We start from the raw sequence: 11392 nt of genomic DNA, 5'->3' as shown, positions 1-11392 counted from the left end.
CCTCTAAGCCATGCCATTTGAGGAACAGTTTCAGAAACTGAGGAAATTAAACCTTGTGTGAAAGAGAAGACTTAGGGATAAGACATAACTGTTTTCAAGGATTTGAAGGGCTGCCTCTCCCCACCCACCATGGGCCCCAGAAGACAGAAATAGAGGCAAGTTGCTGAAAAGCAGATTAGGCTCAATATCAGGGAAAGCTTCCTAACAATCAAAGCTGTTCCAAAGTGTGGGTGGCCTCAGAAGGTAGTGAGCTTCCCATCACTGGAGGGCTTCAAACAGAGACTGGCTGGAGACTTACTAGTAATATTGGGGAGGTCTGGGTCAGGCTTGATAACCTATGTTATCCTTCCAACTTTCAGATTCTGTGATCTTGAGATTTTGGAGTCATCCCTAGATAGCTTACCAGGGATGGGGAACCTGCTGCCTCGAGGCCACATGTGGTCCTCTAGGTCTTAAAGTACAGCCCTTAGACTGAATCCAAACTTCACAGAACAAATCCTTTTTTATGTGTTCTGTGAAGTTTGGGTTCAAAGGGCCACACTTGAGGACCTAGAGGGCCATATGTGGCCTTGAGGCAGCAGGTTCCCCATCCCTGCTCTAGGTGCGGGGCCAAGCACATTCACCAGAGAAAATGAAGCTGGTCAGAAAACAAACATCCAGCACTCCCCAGTATCATCTCCTGGTCTCTGGCCCATGTTTGCCTGCCCCCTCACCATCTCTGGGCCCCACCTGCCTTTGCCATACTTTCTCCTTTCTGCACTTAACCATTTGACTTCCTAGACTTCTGTATCAGCAAGAGCCCCCCTGCTTAACTAGACTCCTGCCCCTGGTCTCTACTGGACAATCCTGGCCCATTGCCTTACACACCTGACAAATGTAGAACCCAAGAAGCAACCAGAGAAAAAGGCAGCCTTTCCCAGCCTCTAAAAAAGTGAATGTGAGTAAATGAAGTCTTTGGCCTTCCCTATTGATATTTTCAGAGTCATAGAATCTTCGGACTGAAAGAAACCCCAGTGGCTCTCTGGTCCATCTCAAACTTGAATCTCCCTTACAATGTACCTGACATCCAGGCTCTGCTTGAAGACCATCCATTATTAGGAGGGTTTTCCTGATATCCAACTTACACTGGTTCTTTTTTGCTTGATTTCAGCTGCTCCCTAGTGATTTGCCACGTTTCCTTTATTCCCAGATGAGATCTTGTGCTTTGTAACCATTCAAGCCCAGCATCAGTGTCAGCTATGATGATGACCGTCATCATCATTATTAGCTAAAGGGAGAGATTTTGTTTGACTGAAACAGATAGAAAAAGAGATGGGCTTGCTGTGTGGGCACCATTACAATTTCCTCATGGAACCCTAGGCTTAAACAGTCTGAGATTTTAAAAAAATTAATTCTCCAATCCCTTGGGTAAATCAAGTTTTTGGAAGTCAAATTCTATTTTAACTATGCTTCGGGACCTTGCTATTTAAAGAAGACTTGGAATGAATAAAGCAAAGAATATTTTTTGAACATGAGTAAACGCATCTAGGGTCTCTGCTCTTTGCAAGGAGGAGTTTGGGTCATATTGCTCTTTTTTAATGGAGTGTTGGGGAAAGGAGAAAGAAGAGACAAGGAAAGCAGTGAATGCAAAGTCAAATGATAACAGTAAGGAGCTCATGGGGCAGTAAGTGAAAAGTAGACCCATTGACAACAGTGAGCAGTGACAGTGGCAAAGAGCCAGGAGTGGGGAATGGTCAGGCTATCAGGGGACACCGAGGTTTGAGTCTTTTTTTTCTTTTGGAGGCAATGGGGTAAAGTCACTTACCCAGGGCCACACAGCTAGTAAATGTCTGAGATCAGATTTGAACTCAGGTCCTCCTGACTTCAGAGTCAGTGTTCTATCCACTGTGCCACCTAGCTGTCCCTAGGGCTATTGAGTTTTGAGGTAAACACAGTGCAGTGACTCTTGAAGGCTGTGCTATGACCCAAGAAACAATGAGGTCCTTGAGGCATCAGGAAAAGGCAAGGGAAGGGAAGAAGCATTTATATAGTGCTTCCCATGTGCCAGGCACTGTGCTGAGGCCTTTACAAACAGTATCTCATTTGGTCTTCACCAAGTCCTGTGAGGCAAATACTACTGTTATCCCCACTTTGGGATCATACGTTTCAGAAAGATTGCGGGGTAGCTAGGTGGCACAGTGAATAGAGTCAGGAGGACCTGAGTTCAAATCCAGCCTCAGACACTTGACACTTACTAGCTGTGTGACCTTGGGCAAGTCACTTAACCCCAATTGCCCTGCCTTCCCCCCTCCAAAACAATATTGCTATCAAAGCTATAAAAATATAATTACATGGCCTTGAAAATCAATTCTATGGCATACGTGAAATGACAATGAAGGCCATGAAGAGGATGACAATGATAGGGATGGTGTACTTGGACTTGAGTATTTCTATGGCTCCAGGAGAGAAGGCCTCCCCTCCCTCCCTTCCTCCCTCTTCTTTCCTTCCCTCCCCTCCACTCTCTCCCTCTCCTCCCTCATTTTCCTCCCCCCACCTCCCCTCCTTCCCTTCCCTCTCTCCTCCCCTTCTCTCTCTTCCTTCCTTCCTTCCCCACCCTTCCTATGATTCTTCTAGCATTTCAAGGACACTAATCCAGCACTCACTGTCCAGATCTTACCATTCCCATGGTCCACCTCCCATGCCACATCATTGCAATGCAAGTCATTAGAATGTTAATTTCTTGATGGACCTGTGCTTTCATTGGTGTCGGGAATTCATGGCAAGGACCTCAGACTCCTAATGCAGATCAGCCCAGGGATGGGAAGTGATTTGCCCAGAGTCCTGTAGATAGTACTTGAGCCCAAATCTCACTGACTAAGACTATACAAACCTGCCTCTCTTGATGTTATTCCCAACAAGGGAAACAGTGCTGAAAACTAAGGAAGGGATTTTGTTCTATTTTTTTTCTACTAAAACCCCCTCCCCTTCTTCAGCTCCAGGAAATTCCTCTCTGCCTGTGTGCTCAGCTGAGCCCTGATGTTGGGCCAAGCTTGGAGCTAAGGGCTGGGCAAAGGGCAGTGAAGGTGAGAGGCTTTGGCTAACCCTCTGCTAGGTTCCATTTCTTCTCTTTTTGCTTTTTCATCCTTTCTTTGCAGAGACTAGGATGAATAATTTGGAAAAAGAAAATTATACCAAGGTCACCCAATTCATCCTGGTTGGGGTTTCAGAGCAGCCCCTGCTCCAGATCATCCTCTTCCTGCTGGGCCTGACCATGTACCTCATCACTGTCATTGGGAATAGCCTCATCATCGTCGTCATCATACTGGACTCTCACCTTCACACGCCCATGTACTTCTTCCTCAGCAATCTGTCTCTATTTGACATCTGTGGTTCAACAAGCACAGTACCCCAGTCCCTCATTAACTGCTTACAAGACTACCCCAGAATCTCCTACAACACTTGCTATGCTGAAATGGGGATCTCCCTGTGCTTAGCTATAACAGAGTGCTTTCTCCTTTCCATCATGGCCTATGATCAGTTCATAGCCATCTCAAGCCCTCTGCGCTATACATTGATAATGAACAAGACAGTCTGCCTAAGCCTGACCGTGGCTTCCTGGGTCATTGCCTTCTTCTCCTCCATCATCCCAATGCTGGCAATGCCTGTGAGCTTTTGTGGCCACAATGTGGTCAACCACTTTGCATGTGAGATGCAAGCTGTGCTGAAACTGGTCTGTTCTGATACATCGCCCAGCTTGATCCTGATGTTCATTGGCTCCATCTTCACACTTATTCTTCCCTTTGGCTTCATCATCAACTCTTACCTCCGTATCCTCATGGCAGTCCTAAAAATCCGCTCAGTAGAGGGACGACTCAAAGCCTTCTCCACCTGTGGTTCTCACCTAATGGTAGTAACTATATATATGGGACCCTCATTTACATGTATGTAAAACTCCAGTCAAAAGAATCTGATGACACAGACAAGATCAACTCTATATTTTATGGAGCCGTGACACTTATGCTAAATCCTCTCATTTACACTTTGAGAAACAAGGATGTGAAAGGAGCCCTAAAATGATAACTGGAAAATCAAAAGCCTGAAAGTTCTCTCTGGAATTTCCCCAACAGGATTTCAAAGAAGGTCAGGAAATAACTAAATGAATACAACTAAGTCACCAAGAGAAGCAAGCAAGGCTATCGAACAAGCAAGACCAATGAACTCTCAGCCAAGGAGTGCGATATAAGCAAGTCAAAAATTGTTTACTTACAGGTGTACTGGAAAGCTCTCCTAAGTCTGACTGTATCTTCAAATGAAAAGGCCAGGGATGCAACTAAGCCTGGAGAATAGGCAATGACTTTGCCCTTAGTCTGTCTTTGTGTCTCAATCCTAATCAATCATATAAAGGGGAAAATGGAAGAAGTAAGAAAACTGAAGAACCCAAAATGCTGACAGCTGTTTCATAGTCATATAAGTGATCACCTGGTTTCTACTCTATCTATTGGGGATTAAAAAATAAGAGATATATAAGTAGTAGTAAACCATGGAGAACCTGAAGCCCAGAGGTCAGGAAGTTGATTCCAAGGGGAAAAAAGTGGGCCTGAGGGCACTAGCTAGTAGGGAGGACTTGATTCCTTATTCTAAATAACTTGGTGCCTTAAGGCTGAGAATCTCCTACTGGGCAGATGAGAGGTTTCATAACCAAACTCTGAGGGACCAAGACTAGAGAATACAAGGGCAGTGCTTCTTTCTGGTCCTAGGCAAGGTTTATGCCTTTTTCTAAGAAGTTATAGTGAGACCAAGCCTATGGGCTTTAAGAAGAAAACAAAACCAAGCATGGCAATGGCTGATCTTCCCTTGAGAAAGAGCCAAGGATTTGAGCTGAGCCAAAGGCCAGCGATGGTACGCAGTGTCCAGCTGAGCAATGTGCAGCAGAGACCAGTCAGTGACCATGTTCAGAAGCGTCCAACAAGCAACATCCAGAGAATAGCATCCAGCAGAGCAGTGCCAGAGGTGTGAGGTAATGCTCCATGAGAATATTCTGATCACATGTCTTCCCTTCATATGCTCCCTCTATGCATGTGCTCTGGACACATGTTTCATATGAGTTCACCTCTCCACATGTGCACTCCACATGTTCCTTGCAAATGTGCTACACAAATATTCCCTTGTGTATCTACTTTTTCCACTGATGTGTACATTTGTGGGAAAGTATATACCAAATTTATGAGGGAGATGTTTTGTTGCCATTTTTCATACAATGCCATTTTATTAAATGCTTTTTTGTCTTGGGACTAACTGTTAAAGGTAAGTTGGTGGGGCCCTCACATTGGTGGGTTCTAAGAAATTTAGATCTACAGAATACCTTGCCCCTGAGGAAGCCATTGTCTGGGGGATGTGATCCATAAGTTGATGAGAAAATGTCCCGAGGCACCATAATGTCCAGGAACTCCATCTTGAATACTTTGGTATTACAGTCGTCTACACGAGAAAAGTTAGTATTTTCCCATTCTTTTCCTTTCCGACTATCATTAGCTGGTTTTCAGATGTGTTTCCTTTACAAGCTTTAAGACAACTTACCTGGCTGAATGCTAAAGTACTGATGTGTATTGTATTACCATATGAATGTGGAAGCTTATATGAGCAGTATAGATTAGAGTGGGGCCACTAGATGGCACAATGGATAGAGCCCTGAGCTTGGAAGCAGAAAGACTCATCTCCCTGAGTTCAAACTGGCTCAGACACTCACTGGCTCTGTGACTGTGGGCAAGTTACTTAAGCCTGTTTGCCTCAATTTCCTAATCTGTAAAATGAGCTGGAGAAGGAAACAGTAAACCATTCCAGTATCTCTGCCAAGAAAACCCCAGAAGGGGTCATGAGGGGTCGGCCACAAAACGACTTAACAACAACAAAAATAGATGAGAGTAAACAAATGAGCCCCACCCACCCAAAATCTGTCAGACCCTGGCTCACTGCTAGTGTGTCATATGTGATATGGTTTAGTTCTTAAGGACCAAGCTGAACTCATTGTCTCTCCTCATAAGCTATCTTCTCTTCTAAATGTGTTTCTACTGAAGGCACTGCCACCCTTCCAGTCCGCCAGGTTGAAGCTAACAAGCTGCCAAATCTTGCCATTCCTACCTTTGCCACATCTCTCAAATCCAATGCCCTAACTCCACTCACATAGCTACCACCTTAGTTCAGGTCCTATCATCTTTCACTTACATTGCAGCACCAGCCTCCTGATTTGTCTTCCTGTTTCACGTTTCTTACCACTCCAGTTCATCTTTCCCTTAGCTACCAAGGTAATTTTCCTTAACACAGATCTGACCACGGGATTTCTCAATCAACTCCAGCATGAAATATAAACACTTTTAAAGCTCTACACAACCCAGTACCAATCTATCTTTCTAGCATCACTAGGCATTACTTCCCCTTCTTGCACTCTGTGATGCAGCCAAACTGGTCTTCTCTCTGATCCTCACACGCAGTACTCAGCCTCCCAACATCTTGTGCCATGCCTAGAATACACTCTCTTTCTACCTCATTGAGTCCTGCCCTTCCTTCATGATGCAGCTCAAGCATTATCACCTGCATGGTGCCTTCCCTGCCCCCCGCCAACTGATAGTGCCCTCCCTCTCTGCCAAACTACTGCGTATTGAACTACCTTATGTATATTTGCATTTATTCACTTTGTATTTATGTACATATTTATATGTACTTGTTCTCTTCCCCATCCTCTATTATATTTCCGACAATGTAAGCTCCTTGAGAGCAAGAGTTGTTTAGGCAGAGTCAAGATGGCAATGAGCTCCCTACCAAAAAACTTCTCCAAGGATATCTATAAAATGTACCTCTCCTAATCCTAATATGGAATTACAAAGAAAAAATCAGTCATTTTCAGCCTAGATGGGCATAAGAAGAAAGACATCTAGGTCTGCAAAAACACTGTTGAGAGCGTCTGACCAGGATTATGTCCCACAGAGCATTCCAGCTCATGAAGAAATTGTGCACCAGGGGAAGAAGAGGTCCTAGATGCAGTAAAAAAGGGTCTAAAATTGTGCAGGATACAGCAAGAGGGGCCAAGTGGCAGTTTCATCACTCATTAGTCAGTTCCAGGTCACAGTCCCAGTGCAGACTGAGAAGGGGAACAGCAGCACCTAAGGGTAGTGTTCCAAAATGAGGAGCTGTCACAGGCTGTGTAACTAGAGCAAAGAGCAAGATCAGACACAAATAAGAGCTCAGTTCCAGACTCCAGCCTCCTCTTAAGGCTGTAGCATAATAACGAAGGCAGTCATCTCATACCAAAGGGAAGCTTACAGATCAATTGGCTGACAGAGGCTCAGTCTACTACAGCAGTCTACTGAAACTTCAAACAAAAAAGGCTGTGGGCCCATTTCTCAGACCCAAACCTGTGTCAGAAACCTGGCAGCAATCAGACTTTGCCCTGGATTAGGTAATTAGGGGAGCACTGAGCACATACTCAGCCTAAGCTGTCCCTAAGATTCCAGAATAACACAATACTCAATGCCCCAAGAAAGCGGCAGCAAGAACAGCCCAGACATTCCCTCTAGAAGTAAGAAGAGCCAGACCCTAACATAAAATCCAAAGTCAGGAGGCAAAAGAATAAGCAAACAAAACAATCTCACCACAAAAAAACTATTACGGTGACAGAGACACGAGACACAGACTCAAAAGGAGAGAATGACTCCAAGACATTTGTAAGCAAATCCTCAAAGAAAACAAAGGCTGGGCACAAATTCAACTAGAATTCCTGAAATGAAACAAGAGTTTTAAAAGGAGGTTTTTTAAAAAAGTTTTTTATAAATGAAATGAGAGTGCTAGAGGAAACGATTAGAAAAGAAGTGAGAGAAGAAAGAGTTGGAAAGGGAATTAGCAGCTTGGCACAAGAAGTGTAAAACCTTGCCTAAGCAACAAACTCCCTAGAAATTAGAATTAGCCATGTAGAAGTTAATGACTGCAAGAGACAACAAGAAATAATTTTTTCATATTTCTACATTAGTCATGTTGTGAAAGAAGAATCAGGACAAAAGGGGAAAACCGTGACAAAGAAAAAAAGAGAAAATAGTATACTTAGATCTGCATCCAGACTCCATAGTTCTTAGATCATTGTATTGCTGAGAAGAGCTAAGTCTATCAAAGCTGGTCATGTTGCTGTTACTATGTACAATGTTCTCACTCATCATCAGCTCATGTACATCTTTCCAGGTTTTTCTGAAATCCACCTGTTCATCATTTCTTATAGAACAATAGTATTCCATTACATTCATATACCACAACTTTTTCAGCCATTCCCCAATTGATGGGCATCTCTTCAATTTCCAATTCTTTCCCACAACAAAAATAGCTGCTATAAATATTTCTGTACATGTGAGTCCTTTTCCCTTTTTTATGATCTCTTTGGGATACAGACCTAGTAGTGGTATTGCTGGATCAAAGGGTATGCACAGTTTTATAGACCTTTGGGTGTAGTTCCAAATTGCTCTCCAGAATGGTTGGATCAGTTCATAACTCCACCAACAATGCATTAGTGTTCCAATTTTCCTACATCTTCTCCAACATTTATCATTTTCCTTTTTTATCGTATTAGCCAATCTTATAGAAATGAGTTGTTTTAAGACATCAAGAAATAGTAAAATAAAGTCAAAACACCGGAAATAGAAGAAAAACAAGGTATCTCATAGCAAATACAAATGCCTAGAAAACAAGTTAAGGAGAAAAAAAATTAAGAATCATTAGACTACCTGAAAGCCATGACCCAAAAAAGAGAATAGACATCATATTTTAAGAAATCTTAAAATAAAACTGCCCAGAGCTCTTAGAACCAAAGAGGAAAGAAGAAATAAAAAGAATCCACTAGTCACTTCCTGAAAGAAACTTCAGAATGAAAACTCCTAAGAACATTGTAGCCAACATACAGAACTTTCAGTTGAAAGAAAATAAAACTGCAAGGAGTCAGAAAAAAATAATTCAAATACCAAGAAGTGATAGTCAGTATAATACAAAATTTAGTAGTCATCAGTATAAAGGAGCAGAGAGTTTGGAATACCATATTCCAGAAGGCAAAGGATATAAGCTTTCAGTCAAGAATAACTTACCCAGCAAAACTGAGTATAATTCTATAAGGAGGAGAAAATAGTGATGAGACCAGTACTATGCAGAAACTTTGAAGTACAAATGCAGGAGTCAAAAGAAACATAAAAAGGTAAATGTGAATGAACTCTCATATGGGATTAAACTTGGATAAATTGACTATATTCTAACATGGGGAGATGATACATATTTCCCCTCTGAACTCTATCATCATCAGGGGTTATTGAGGGAGTCTGATCTGACAGAAAGTCTGGGGGAGGTTCTGTTATGTAGCAATGATTTTAAAAGAAGAATGGAAAGGGATGGAGAGAAGAGTACACTAGATGAGGAAAGGGAGAGTAGTAAGGGAAAATTATCTCACATAATCAGGGTGTACCAGTAGAAGTCTAAACAAACAAGGAGTGGGAGGTAGGAGGAAGCAGCTTACATTTGAACCTCACTCTCATTTGAACTAGTCAAAGGAGGGAAGAATATATATACATACAGAGTTGGATCCAGAAATACATTTCACTCAACAGGAAAACTGAAGGGAAGGGGGAAAAGGGACAATTAGAGGAAGAATAAATTAAGTCCTAAGCAAAATAAACTCTAACTCTTTTTTTCAGTGAGAAAGATTTGGAAACTGGGAGGGTACTCCTCAATTGGAGAATGACTGAACAAACTAAAGTATATAAATGTGCTATAATAAATGATAAAAGGGATAATTTCAGAAAAACCTAGAAAGATTAATATGAACTGATGCAGAATGAAGTGAACAGACCCAGGAAAACAATTTATACAATGACAACAATATTTTAAAGACAAACAATTTTGAAAGACTTAGCATCAGCATAATGACCAACCACAATTCCATAGCAGTCATGATAAAACATGCTATCCACCTGCTGATAGAGAGATGAAGAACTCAGAATATAGAATGGACATTGCCATTGAAAAAATTTGTTTTGCTTGACTATTCGTGTTTATAACATGGGTTTTGTTTTTATTTTTTTATTTAGTTTTCAGCATTGATTTTCACAAGAGTTTGAATTACAAATTTTCTCCCCATTTCTACCCTCCCCTCCACTCCAAGATGGTGTATATTCTGGTTGCCCTGTTCCCCAGTAAGCCCTCTCTTCTGTCACCCCACTCCCCTCCCATCCCCTTTTCCCTTCCTTTCTTGTAGGGTAAGATAAATTTCTACGCCCCATTGCCTGTGTATCTTATTTTCTAGTTGCATGCAAAAACTTTTTTTTGGTTTTGAACATCTGTTTTTAAAACTTTGAGTTCCAAATTCTCTCCCCTCTTCCCTTCCCACCCACCCTCCCTAAGAAGTCAAGCAATTCAACATAGGCCACATGCGTATCATTATGTATAACCTTTCCACAATACTCATGTTGTGAAAGACTAACTATATTTTGCTCCTTCCTAACCTATCCCCTTTTATCCAATTTTCTCCCTTGGCCCTGTCCCCTTTCGAAAGTGTTTGCTTTTGATTACCTCCACCCCCATCTGTTCTCCCTTCTATCATCCCCCCTTTTTTATCTTCTTCCTCCTTTTTTCCTGTGGGGTAAGATACCCAATTGAGTATGTATGGTATTCCCTCCTCAGGTCAAATCTGATGAGAGCAAGATTCACTCATTCCCCCTCACCTGCCTTCTCTTCTCTTCCTACAGAACTGCTTTTTCTTGCCACTTTTATGTGAGATAATTTACCCCATTCTATCTCTCCCTATCTCCCTCTCTCAATATATTCCTCTCTCATCCCTTAATTTGATTTTATTTCTTTTAGATATCTTCCCTTCATCTTCAACTCACCCTGTGCCCGCTCTCTCTCTCTACATATATATATATATATATGTGTGTGTGTGTGTGTGTGTGTGTGTGTGTGTATGTATACATATATATGTATATGTGTATATACACATACATATAAACATACATACACACTCACATATATATACATAAAGATATATACATATATATATATATGCATATTCCCTTCAGCTACCCTAATACTGAGATCTCATGAATCATACACATCATCTTTCCATGTAGGAATGTAAACAAAACAGTTCAACTTTGGTAAGTCCCTTGCAATTTCTTTTTCTTGTTCTTTTTCTTGATTACCTTTTCATGCTTCTCTTGATTCTTGTGTTTGAAAGTCAAATTTTCTATTCAGCTCTGGTCTTTTCACTGAGAAAGCTTGAAAGTCCTCTGTTTTATTGAAAGTCCATATTTTGCCTTGGAGCATGATACTCAGTTTTTCTGGGTAGGTGATTCTTGGTTTTAATCCTAGTTCCATTGACCTCCGGAATATCGTA

At 41.8% G+C, this 11392-nt stretch overlaps 1 pseudogene; it reads left to right on the top strand.

The window, feature by feature from the left end:
* Positions 1-3142: 3142 nt before the first annotated feature.
* Positions 3143-4056, top strand: LOC118833149 (annotated as a pseudogene).
* Positions 4057-11392: the final 7336 nt, after the last annotated feature.

Source organism: Trichosurus vulpecula (genome assembly GCF_011100635.1).
Source record: "Trichosurus vulpecula isolate mTriVul1 chromosome X unlocalized genomic scaffold, mTriVul1.pri SUPER_X_unloc_2, whole genome shotgun sequence".
Lineage (NCBI taxonomy): Eukaryota > Metazoa > Chordata > Mammalia > Diprotodontia > Phalangeridae > Trichosurus > Trichosurus vulpecula.
This window is presented reverse-complemented; position numbering and strand designations above follow the sequence as displayed.